General features: G+C 47.9%; 1 protein-coding gene across 2 annotated transcripts in view; it reads right to left on the bottom strand.

The window, feature by feature from the left end:
- Positions 1–12994, bottom strand: part of SEMA5B (semaphorin 5B) — a 295097-nt gene that overhangs the window by 129934 nt on the left and 152169 nt on the right. The gene's annotated exons all lie outside the window — the stretch shown is intronic.

The following is a 12994-nucleotide window of genomic DNA, read 5'->3' on the forward strand; positions in this document are numbered from 1 at the left end:
GAAGAGGGGGGGGGGGGGGGTTTGGGCAAAAACGAGCCTTTCTGCAGCTGCACAGAGAAGTGCTGGGTCTAGTAAAGGAATTCTCTCCTCTCTGCTGCCGACTACTGAGACAAGGTGGGGCAGAGACAAGGGAGTTGCCGCAGCTAGAGGAGAAGTGTGAGGCCCACATGAAATGGCCTAGGGGGCCGCATTCAGCCTGCGGGCCTTGTGTTTGACACCTGTTCTGTAACTGAACCGCAACCCACACTGTATTGTGGACTTCCGTCAGTATATGCCTTACTCCTAGTCGTGAACATAGATACCAGATTTTCCCAGCCACCCCATATACAAAGCTAGCCGACAACTTAATTTGTACTGGAATCTCCATTTATTGAACAGTCACACAAAATTTATATACAGCATGGACCTCCCCCTCCTGATCAGATTGCCACACACAGGTCAGAGGTTGCCTGACTACATTATCTTATGCAGATGAAATTGTATACAGAAATAGAATTAACCTGAACTAATTATCTAGCCATCTGGACGGAAACAATATGAGGTCATTAACATGAACAGTGGGACAGACAGACTTAACACAATCCACATCCCACCTCAATAGACAGACAATAGGGAGAGTCTGTCCATCTCCTACATTGAAGTACATGGAATACACATCTAAAGCATTGCATTGGTTATTTAGGAGTCACAGATTTCATGGCAACAGGCTATAGGTCTCACAGTGTAAAGTGGGATCAAATCTTCATATTTCTTGAGAGATATTGTTGATAAATATTACTCTCCCATTTGAAGTTATCCAAACCATATTCTCAGTGTCCATTAAGTATCTGTCTTTCACTCCCAGTGACGGTGAGTACCGTCACAAACCCTCCTTGCTCAAACTTGGCGTTTTCGTCCATAGGCCGCATACACCTGGGCACGCGGGGGACTGCATAAACCTTGAATAACATTTTCACTTGGTAAAACCACCCCCGCCCCTGGCACAAATAAAAGAAGACACTTCCAGAGGACGTTCCTTTCCATTGTGCCAGGGACGGCTCCAACCTCCAGATGGAAAGTCTCAGCTGGAACCCGACCTCAGCCCAACAATGGGAGCACCATGACGTCAGGCAGTTCAGTGGGAGCTTGACTGGCGGAATCGTTGCGTTGCGGCACGCAGGGTTAAAAAAAAAACAATCTCGCCATTCATGGCTCAAATTTTCTGCCATAATGGGAATCCAGGTCACAGACATTTTTTATTTGTTGAGGTCCTGGCAGCCGACCACACACATCCCTTCATCAGAGGGACAAAGGGGAGAAACAGAATCTTCCTCCTATTCTCTGGGATCAGCGCTCTGGGATGGGAATCGGAGCTCGTGACCCACAAACCACCGGGACTGGCGGCGTGAGAGGAGGAACTTTTCACCGAATACCGACCAGCCGCTACTATTATCTATTGGGGATTGAGGTCAGCCATAGACGACAAGATTCCTCCCCAAGGGGACATCTACCTGTCCTCTGCAATGCCAGAGCCAGCAACTATTACTTTGTACCAAACGCCTGGCAGGAATGAAGTGGGGCACCCCAAAATATTATGTAAACTTACAGTATCTCACAAAAGTAAGTACACCCCTCACATTTTTGTAAATATTTTTTGTATCTTTTCATGTGACTACACTGAAGAAATGACACTTTGCTACAATGTAAAGTAGTGAGTGTACAGCTTGTATAACAGTGTAAATTTGCTGTCCCCTCAAAATAACTCAACACACAGCCATTAATATCTAAACCACTGGCAACAAAAGTGAGTACACCCCTAAGTGACAAGGTTCACATTGGGCTCATTTAGCCATTTTCCCTCCCCCGATATCATGTGACCTGTTAGTGTTACAATGTCTCAGGTGTGAATGGGGAGCAGGTGTGTTAAATTTGGTGTTATCGCTCTCACTCTCTCATACTGGTCACTGGAAGTTCAACATGTCACCTCATGGCAAAAAAAAGAATTGTTGCTCTACATAAAGATGGCCTAGGCCAGTGATGCGGAACCTTGGCACCCCAGATGTTTTGGAACTACATTTCCCATGATGCTCAACTACACTGCAGAGTGCATGATCATCATGGATAATGTAGTTCCAAAACATCTGGGGTGCCAAGGTTCCCCATCACTGGCCTAGGCTATAAATGGATTTTTGTAAAATCTTACCGTAAAATCCTTTTCTCTTAGCTCATCGACAGACGTAGTCCTCGGTGATACACCACCTTCGGGTTATGTTACCTCCGCAGGAGCAGGACTAGACAGGAAATTAAAAAGCTCTGGCCACACCCTAGGGGCAGTCCCAGAGGGTATATCCTCTCTCTCTCTGCCTCAGCAAATCAGTTATGTGAAAAAGCAGTGCTTAGAGAATTTAACCCAACCCAACTCCAAAACAGAGGGGCGGGGACTACGTCTGTCAATGAGCTAAGAGAAAAGGATTTTACGGTAAGATTTTACAAAAATCCATTTTTCTCTAGCGCTCATCGACAGACGTAGTCCTCGGTGATACACCACCTTCGGGACGTCCCAGAGCAGTATCACAACTGAGGGGTGGGAAAATGGAAATCAAATCCCAATCTAGAAGGCCCAACCGGTGCCAACTAGAAGTTTACAATGCTCATCCTTAATGATGAGACTCAACCAAAAAAAGAGAAAACAAATTTTTTTTTTTTTCAAACAGAAAAAAACCCTCGAGGTAGACCACCGGTCTCCTCAAATTGCGGCCTGCAAAACCTTGCGGCCAAATGAGGCATCCGCCGATGCCGTCACATCAATTTTATAGAATTTTGTAAAGGTATGTACCGACGACCAGGTGGCCGCCTTACATACCTGGACCACTGACGCCTGATGGCGAAAGGCCCAGGAAGTACTGAGCGCTCGAGTGGAGTGCGCCCTAACAGGGAACGGAGGACTCTGACCCTTAATAGAATAAGCCTGTACCACCGTTTGTCTAATCCATTTGGCAATGGTCGCGGCAGATGCAGGCAAACCCTTTCTGGGGCCATCCGTGATCACAAAAAGTGAATCCGTCTTACGGAATGATTCCGTAGCTTTCAGGTATACCCTGATTGCCCGAACCACATCTAAGGAATGCAACGCATGTTCCCGATGATGCTTGGGCTGAGGACACAAGGAAGGTAGTACAATATCTTCATTCAGATGAAAATCTGAAACCACCTTGGGAAGAAAAGATGGCTTAGGATGAAGTACTACCTTATCCCTATGAATCACTAGGTATGGTGACTGGCATGATAATGCAGCCAGTTCTGACACCCTGCGAGCAGAAGTGATAGCCACCAAGAAGGCCACCTTCTGGGATAAAGTAAGCAAGGGAATCTCCCTGATGTTTTCAAAGGGAGGTTTCTGTAGAACCGACAAAACCAAATTAAGATCCCAGGGCGGTAAGGGCGCGCGGACTGGAGGAGCCAGGTGCCGCACCCCCTGGATGAAATTCCGCACCAAGGATTTGGTAGCTAAAGGCTTCTGAAAGAAGATTGCTAATGCTGAAACTTGACCCTTGATGGTGCTCAAGGCTAGCTTCTGCTCAACCCCTTGTTGCAAAAAGGCCAATATTCGAGTCACCGAATAGGTACGTGGAGGAAATCCTAAAGATTCGCACCACGCAATATAAGTCTTCCATGTGTGATAATAGACTTTGCTGGAAGTCGCTTTCCTTGCTTTAATAAGGGTAGGAATGACTGAAGTAGACAAACCTCTGTCCTTCAGTACTTGGGTCTCAATGGCCAGGCCATTAAAACCAGCGACTGTAAAGCACGAAGGTAAATTGGTCCTTGAGACCACAGACACTCCCTGAGACGAAGTTCCCACGGAACGTCTGCGACTAACATGTCCAAGTCGGCCAGGCCGGCTTGAGGAGGCCAGCCTAGAATTTCTAGGACCACTGGCGCTGATTGGATCTGAACCAGGCGTCCCTAGAGCTATCTGGCCCCGACCATCCGAGAAAGTCTGGTCGTTTTCTGTTCCCACACATTTATCAGATACCTGATAGTTATCAGGAAAGGTGATCTTTTCTGGTTGAACCTCAGGGACCGAAGTCACCCGACTAGAGGCTACTTGGCCTATCTGGTCAACCAGATCCGATTCCTGTGAGGTATCGGGACTAATCTTAGGAAAAGGTAAAGGAAAAGATCTTTTCAGGGAACGGTAACTACCGCTTCCTGTGGTACTTAAATGTTGGAAGGGAAGAATCGCACCGGTAGTAGTGGTTGATGCTCGATCTAATGTCCTGAATACCGGTGAAAACGTCCCCCCACCCTGAAACCGGGTGGGGGCGCACCTTCAGGCTGTGTACTCCTTTGCTTCGGGTTTGGCTGGGTTGGTCCCCTTCTTGAACCCTCCTGGAGGAGTCTTGCCTTTCCCGCTAGTACCAGCCGGGCGCCCTTTATGGGCGGTAAAGAAAGGTCCTCGCTTGTTGCGAGGTCCCTTAGCTTTTGCAGCCTGTGGCAAAAAAGTGCTCTTGCCCCCAGTGGCATCCTTAATGATTTCATCTAGGTTGGCTCCAAATAGACGATTCCCCTGAAAGGGGAGATTGGTCAAGGTCTTTTTGGAACCTAGGTCAGCTGACCAGCATTTTAACCACAGCACACGTCTGAGGATCACTGCTAACTTAGATGCATGCCCTAATAGGGGAGTAGTGTCCAAGGCTGCGTCACAGATAAACCGTAGCCCTTGTATGATCTGTTCCATCAAATCAGATGTCTCCTGGGGAATATCTTTTCCCCTAAGATTTTGGCGTACCATTTTCGCCCATTCCGTAAGTGTCTGGGAAACTAGACCAATAACGATTACTGGTCTAAATGCTGACCCTATCAGAGAAAAGATAGTGCGGGACTCTGCTTCTATCTTTCGATCCACCGGATCCTTAAAGGACGAAGTGTCCTCCACTGGAATAACCGTGGCTTTATTCAGCCTGGAAATAGGCGGATCCACGACTGGTGGTACCGTCCATTTCTTAATGATGGATTCCTCAAACGGATAGCGTCTAGCAATACGCTTGGAAATAGTAAAGGTACGTTTAGAATGCTCCCATTCTCCTTTAATCTGATTACCGAAACATTTAGGTACAGGAAAAGCCTTCATCGTCTTGATGGGCTTATTAGTCCCAAAAGGCCTCTCTGTTTCAGTTGCCTCTGCCGGTAAAGCCTCAAGTTTTAAGGTTTCCTGCACTGCCACAACTAGTGCGTCCACCAATGCTTCTTCCTGAATTATAGCAGGAGAAGAAGCGTCCTCCTCACTGTCTGAGGGGGCTTTACCTGGGATAACAGCCCTTGCAGAGGAACCTGCAACTGCCGTGACCATCTCTGAATCTGAGTCAGAGGTGTCAGATGGTATAGGGGTAGGCGGGGGTCGCTTCCTTGACCCCCGTCCCTGACAGGCCGCCTCCACCCGAGCCACCATAGACTCCAAAATTGCTGTAAATGACTCTATACTCTGTGCACCGGCGGGTCCCGAGGCCCCCTCGAGGGAAACAGGTGGGGAAATATGTGTGGCAGGGTCCATAATAACTCCAGTTACTTCCTGGATAATATAATTCAAAAGTAAAAAAAAAAACTTTTTTTTTTTTTTTTTTTCTTTTCTGACCCCCAGCGCCACAAAAAAGCCCCTTAGTGTTACCTGCTTAGGGATCCCTATCGATCGAGAGAGAGAGAGATAGACCCCCAGGCTCACCACTTGATGCTCAGAGTTTAACTGCAACAGCTTACAGCGCTGTCTTGACAAACAGGAAGTCTCTTGGCTGGCTGCCCAGGAAGAAAGGAGGCGGCTCCGCCCCTCTGCACGCCTTCCGGCGCCTCCCCCAAGCTCCACGAGGTGTAGGATCACCTCAAACATGGCCGCCCCCATGCTGGAGACACGAGGCTACGCCAAAATGGCGGCTCGTGCGATCCAGCAAAAAAAATGGCGGCGGCCTAAACTGAATAGCGGTGTGCTGCAGGGCACACAACACTCTCTCTGCATGGGGATATGGCGTGGTTGGCGGTACCGGCCCTGGCGGACCGCGTGGCCGTTCGGGAGGCCTGCTAATAGCTGGAGATCTGATTTGGAAGGCAGTCTACATGTCCGTGGCTTTTGACTGGTAGGTAGCTTATTCTTAACCCATAAGATTCCCAGAATGCCACAGATTACATCTTTAAAACATGTATACAATAGATTGTTAGCTCCCAAGCCAAGCCTCCTGGCTTTTGCACACATAAATCACACTCAAAGTAGGAGGATTTGTGACATGTTATAGGATAGAAAGGACTCTTTCTTACCATACAGAGAGGGGCCCGCGTTCACCACAAAACCCGTCAGGGAAAAAGGGGGAACATACTACTCACCATACCGGAACCAGGCGGGCACCAACTCCTGACAGTACCCCTCTCCACCGGGGCGGGAGGGCTGTCGACCGATACGGACGCCGTGACTCATGGTCTTTGGCGTTTCGGCGAGACGTTTAACTCGCGGGGTCAGTCCTTTAATGGGACTTTGTCACGGCCGACCCAGCGCGGAGCTATGGCCTGCACGCGCTCGTAGGCTGAACTGGGGTGACCACCGGATCTCAACATCCAGCCCGTCGCCCAGTTCAGCTTTCTTGCTTGAAGATCTCACAGGAACACTGGAGAAAAAAGCTGTCTAAAAAAAATCCTTTAAGAAAAAATTCTTGCCAGGACCTAAGATCCCAGCAAGGTGTCTAGGTCCTTACTCCTAACTAGACAGAAAATAACTGATTTGCTGAGGCAGAGAGAGAGAGGATATACCCTCTGGGACTGCCCCTAGGGTGTGGCCAGAGCTTTTTAATTTCCTGTCTAGTCCTGCTCCTGCGGAGGTAACATAACCCGAAGGTGGTGTATCACCGAGGACTACGTCTGTCGATGAGCGCTAGAGAAAAGAAGATTGCCAAGACCCTGAAACTGAGCTGCAGCATGGTGGCCAAGACCATACAGGGGTTTAACAGGACAGGTTCCACTCAAAACAGAGAAGAAAATATTGCAGGGAAATATTGTTGGAGGGGCAGAGACACAAAAGCCTGAAGGGAAATGTCATTGTGGGAGGAGAACAAACACAAATGCTGCAGGGAAATATCATTGTGGGAGGGGCAGAGACAAAATTCCTGCAGGGAAATCTTCCCATTGTGGGAGGGGCAGAGAAAAATACTGCAGGAAAATATCATTGTGGGTGGAGCAGAGACACAAAATCCTGAAGGGAAATATCATTGTGGGAGGGATAGAGACAGAAATACTGCAGGAAAATCTAATTGTGGGAGGGACAGAGACACAAATAGCACCCCCTACAGTGACAGGTCAAGGTCATCTGTCATCTAGTGCCAGGGCAAACATACAAAATTGCACCCCCCCCCCACAATGATATTGCAGGAGGGGGGGCTTTGACTTGCTGCAGCTTCTATTGCACATTGTGAGAAGCTCACAGTGTGCAGCGAGATCAGAGGAAGCCGTTTCAGTCCAGTAGAGGAGCCTGAAGGGCCGGCCGGAGGACAGATTAGTGGCTTTGGGTGAATTTGTATAAATTGGTTATAAATTTTACTTTGTAACAAATTCAGATCTTCAGAAATCGTAAAAATTAACAAATTAATATCTGCGCGTGGATGGAAGTTGGACAGAACCCCGGCCGCGACCGATTTACGAATCATTATCTCCTTCTACACCAAACATATCACACCTTCACCATGCTCCGCCCCCGGAGTCCATTGATCAGCCAATCAGCAGCTCTGAGCCGCTCAGAGGCCACGAAGGATAATTAAGAAATGTCGCATCATCTGCTTCCCGCCACCTGCCACACACTGAGGACTCGATTGTCCTCCTGACACTCCGGCGTCTCCGAAAATTCTAGAAATATTCCGCTAGGGAAATGTCAGGGAGGCGAGAATGCGGCGAGCTCCAGGCGCTGGTCCTGCCAGTTGCAGAAAGGATAACACATCTGAGAAGACGGGTAATTATATCATATAAATCAGAAGAGATAGAAGGATGGGAACATGGGAGCTGCCGCTGCGGGTTTGTACTTTAAAGGCGCAGGCACAGCGAGCCTCCATCTTCATCCTGGCTTCACTATCTGGCAGGACGACGACTCTGGAACGCACACCTTTAAAAAGGAGCCAGAAAATCATTGGAACCCCAAAACTAACTAAACTAAAATTAACCCTGAAAATATAATTGTGGGAGGGACAGAGACACAAATACTGCAGGAAAATATCATTGTGGGAGGGGCAGAGACACAAATTGCAGGGAAATATAATTGTGGGAGGGGGTAGACACACAAATATTGCTGGTAAATATCATTGTGGGAGGGGCAGAGACACAAATTGCAGGGAAATATAATTGTGGGAGGGGTAGACACACAAATATTGCTGGTAAATATCATTGTGGGAGGGGCAGGGACACAAATATTGCAGGGAAATATTGTGGGAGGGGCAGAGACACAAACATTGCAGAGAAATATCATGGTGGGAGGGGAAGAGACATAAATCCTGCAGGGACATCTTCCCATTGTGGGAGGGGCAGAAAAACAAATACTGCAGGGAAATATCATTGTGGGAGGGATAGAGACACAAATACTACAGAGAAATATTGTTGTGGGAGGGGCAGAGACACAAAACTACTACAGGAAAATCTCAGTATTGTGGGAGGGTCAAAGACACAAATCCTGCAGGAAAATATTGTGGGAGGGGCAGAGACACAAATATTGTAGGGAAATATCATGGTGGGAGGGGTAGAGACACGAATACTGCAGGGAAATATTGTTGTGGGAGGGGGAGAGACACAAAACTACTACAGGAAAATCTCAGCATTGTGGGAGGGGCAGAGACACAAATCCTGTAAGGAAATACCATTGTGGGAGAGGCAGAGACACAAATCCTGCGGGAAAATATTGTGGGAGGGCTCGAGACACAAATACCAAAGGGAAACATTGTGGGAGGGGCAGAGACAAATATTGTAGGGAAATATCATGATGGGAGGGATAGAGACACAAATCCTGCAGGGAAATATCATTGTGGGAGGGACAGAGACACAATTATTTTAAGGAAATACCTTTGTGGGAGAGGCAGAGACACAAATCCTGCAGGGAAATATCATTGTGGGAGGGACAGAGACACAAATATTGTAAGGAAATACCTTTGTGGGAGGGGCAGAGACACAAGTCCTGCAGGGAAATATTTTTGGAGGGCTAGAGACACAAATACTGAAGGGAAACATTGTGGGAGGGGCAGAGACAAATATTGTAGGGAAATATCATTGTGGGAGGAACAGACACACAATACTACAGGAAAATCTCAGCATTGTGGGAGGGGCAAAGACACAAATCCTGCAGGGAAATATCATTGTGGGAGGGGCAGAGACACAAATATTGTAAGGAAATACCATTGTGAGAGAGGCAATGACACAAGTCCTGCGGGGAAATATTTTTGGAGGGCTAGAGACACAAATACCGAAGGGAAATATTGTGGGAGGGGCAGAGACACAAATATTGTAGGGAAATATCATGGTGGGAGGGGTAGAGACACAAATACTGCAGGGAAATATTGTTGTGGGAGGGGCAGAGACACAAAACTACTACAGGAAAATCTCAGTATTGTGGGAGGGGCACAGACACAAACTACAACAGCATTAGCTGCACTCAACATTTACCAAGTTTTTATTTCCCAGAGTGCACTGGGGAGCAGCCACATGGTGACCAATGGCAAGAAAAGTAATGAGCCAATGGGAAGAGAGGATAATGCGATAAATAAAGAGAGTGAGTTGCCATGGCTTTGGGAGCGGAGTTGGGAAATGATTTCAGCCCTCATTATTCCGCCTTCGGATGGCGCTGGGAAGTTGGCGGTCTCGAAGTTGTGTATTCATTTAGGGAGAAGTGTAATTGCGGGATTTCGCTGGGTCGCGGGACATCTCATCCCCATGAAATAAGCTCTCAGCGCAGGCAGATTAAGGACGAGTACAATGCTCCGCGTCTGGGTGAACAAACAGGCGCCTCTCAGCATGGCGGACGGCGTGAGCTCGCACAAATTAAAGAGCTAAGCACCTGGACCGCGCTGTGATGAAATACGCTCAAGAGACGCAGAGCGAGCAATTCCATCACACAATGATGATTGATTAAGATCAACAAACGCACCGACGCCGCGACGCAACCGCCAGTGCGCCTGTTTTGTAGGGGGGGAGAAAATTCCCGGATTGCACCTGTGAGGATTTTATTGCTAGATTCAGAATGCGTCCATCGTCTTCTCATCTCACGACGAGGAACGGCTCAGCGATTGCAGCAATATTATCAGACCGCGTAGAAAACGTACGCAGACTCAACCATGATTGACGGGCGCTGGGTTTGTTTGTGTGATGCAGGAAACGCCTGTCAGTCAGGAATCAGACATACATCCGATACGCAGGGAGGAGAGTCGGCTGCCATACACAGCGCAACATGACTATGTTATGACCAATAGGAAATGGCCGCCTGTAATAGCAGATAAAAGTCTCCAATTCCAGATAAAACTTCATACATTTTGTTGCAGGCAAGTTAAACACACACTGGATTTATACAACTGCAAGAAAATATTTATTATGTGGGAGGGGCAGAGACACATACTGCATTGAACTCCCACCATTGTAGGCGGAGCAGAGAAACACGTATTCTAAAATACAAATACTGTGGGGAAATATCATTGTGGGAGGGGCAGAGACACAAACTTCAAAAAATTCTTACCATTGTGGGAGGGGCAGAGACACAAACTACTGCAGGAAATCTCACCATTGTGGGAGGGGCAGAGACACAAACTACTATGGGAAATCTCCCCATTGTGGGAGGAGCAGAGACACAAACTACTGCAAGGAAATGTAACCATTGTGGGAGGGACAGAGACACTATCTACTGCAGGAAAATCTCATCATTGTGGGAGGGCAGAGACACAAACTACTGTGGGAAATCTCACCATTGTGGGAGGGGCAGAGACACAAACTTCAAGAAAATCTCTCCATTGTGGGAGGGGCAGAGATACAAACTTCAAGAAAATCTCACCATTGTGGGAGGGGCAGAGACACAAACTACTGCAGGGAAATCTCCCAATTGTGGGAGGGGCAAAGACACAAACTACTGCAGGGAAATCTCCCCATTGTGGGAGGGGCAGAGACACAAACTACTGCAAGGAAATGTAACCATTGTGGGAGGGGCAGAGACACAAACTACTGCAAGGAAATCTCCCCATTGTGGGAGGGGCAGAGACACAAACTAATGCAGGGAAATCTCCCCATTGGGGGAGGGGCAGAGACAAAAACGAATGCGGTAAAATCTCACGATTGTGGGAGGGGCAGAGACACAAACTACTGCAAGGAAATGTTACCATTGTGGGAGGGGCAGAGACACAAACTACTGCAAGGAAATCTCACCATTGTGGGAAGGGCAAAGACACAAACTTAAAGAAAATCTGACCATTCTGGGAGGGGCAGAGACACAAACTAATACGGGGAAATCTCCCCATTGTGGGAGGGGCAGAGACACAAACTACTGTAGGGAAATCTCCCCATTGTGGGACGGGCAGAAACACTGCAGAGAAATCTCCAAAGGGAATTGGTTATTACCTTATGTGGGCAATTTACTAAAACTGGAGAGTGCAAAATCTGGGGGCAGCTCTGCATAAAAACCAATCAGCTTCCAGGTTTTATTGTCAAAGCTTAATTGAACAAGCTGAAGTTAGAAGCTGATTGGCTACCATGTACAGCTGCACCAGAGATTGCAATCTACAGTATTAGAAAATCAACCCCAATGGGTCATTCTTTATATATAGGAATCACTGTATGTCAGTATATATACACATATCTATCTATCTATATACACACACACACACACACACACACATATATATATATATATATAGCTCTGCATTTCTTTATCCCGTGTGTGAATATTCCAGGTATTTTTGTATTTTTTGTCTCCTGTAAATGCAGCGTTCAGTACTAACACGGATCCAGTTTGGGCAGACAATGCGTCTCTTAGATCAGTACAAGGACCCGGCTGCCCCGCAGCCCCCGCCGCACAAATGGGTTTTAAATGGTGTACAGAGCGTGATAAAACTCGCTGGATTGTGACCGAACAAAAGAGAATTCATCAGAGGAGCCAGGCGGAGGTAACGCTCTCCGCTAAGTGACAATTTCCACTGTGACATTGATCACACACACCGAATTTACCAAACAACACATCCCCATGTGCTCTCCGCACACAACTATTCAACTGAAAAACACAAACGCATCAACTACAAGAGGCGTCGCATCCACGCCGTCACCTGCGACCCTCCGGCGAGTCAACACACAAAACTCATCTGGAAAAAAAAAAAGGCTGCGAGGAGACCCGTACATACTGCGCCATTGGAAAGAACTTCTATTTGAAGCCGCAGTCAATGAATAGAACTTAAAGGGTCACTTCATGACTTATTTTAGGTAGAGGTGGACTCCGATCTGGGGCGTAACTACAGGGGTTGCAGGGGTTGCAATCGCTACCGGGCCCCATGCTCCAGGGGGCCCGGTAGCAAACCAATGGGTGAACTTCCAGGATCGCAAAGGTCACACTTGCGACCGGACCCTGGCATTGCACCACTGTGGGGAGGCCCTAAGATTGCAGGAAGTGGGCCCACAAGATTGCAGGAAGGGGGCCCACTGCAGAACTTGTGAAAGAATCCTGCTGCGGGACCGTAATAAAAGGCCATGCATCGAGTGTAAAGAGCCCCAGGATTAGTGGGAAGAGCCCTGGGCTTGAAGGTAAGGGCCCCGGCCAGGGGTCTGGGGGGCCCTTCATGGTTTCTTGCATCAGGGCCCTGAAGGTTCTAGTTACGCCTCTGACTCCGATGAAATGAATCATCCGCTCGCTTCTTACAGGACTGCGCCAACACTTCCATTTCTCCACACCTGTATTACAATATCAGAGCGTATTCCTCCCCGCTGTCCGAGATAGGAGAGACGGTCACAGACCAACAATTCTATCAATTAATAA

Source organism: Pelophylax lessonae (genome assembly GCF_965119305.1).
Source record: "Pelophylax lessonae genome assembly, chromosome: 6".
NCBI lineage: Eukaryota > Metazoa > Chordata > Amphibia > Anura > Ranidae > Pelophylax > Pelophylax lessonae.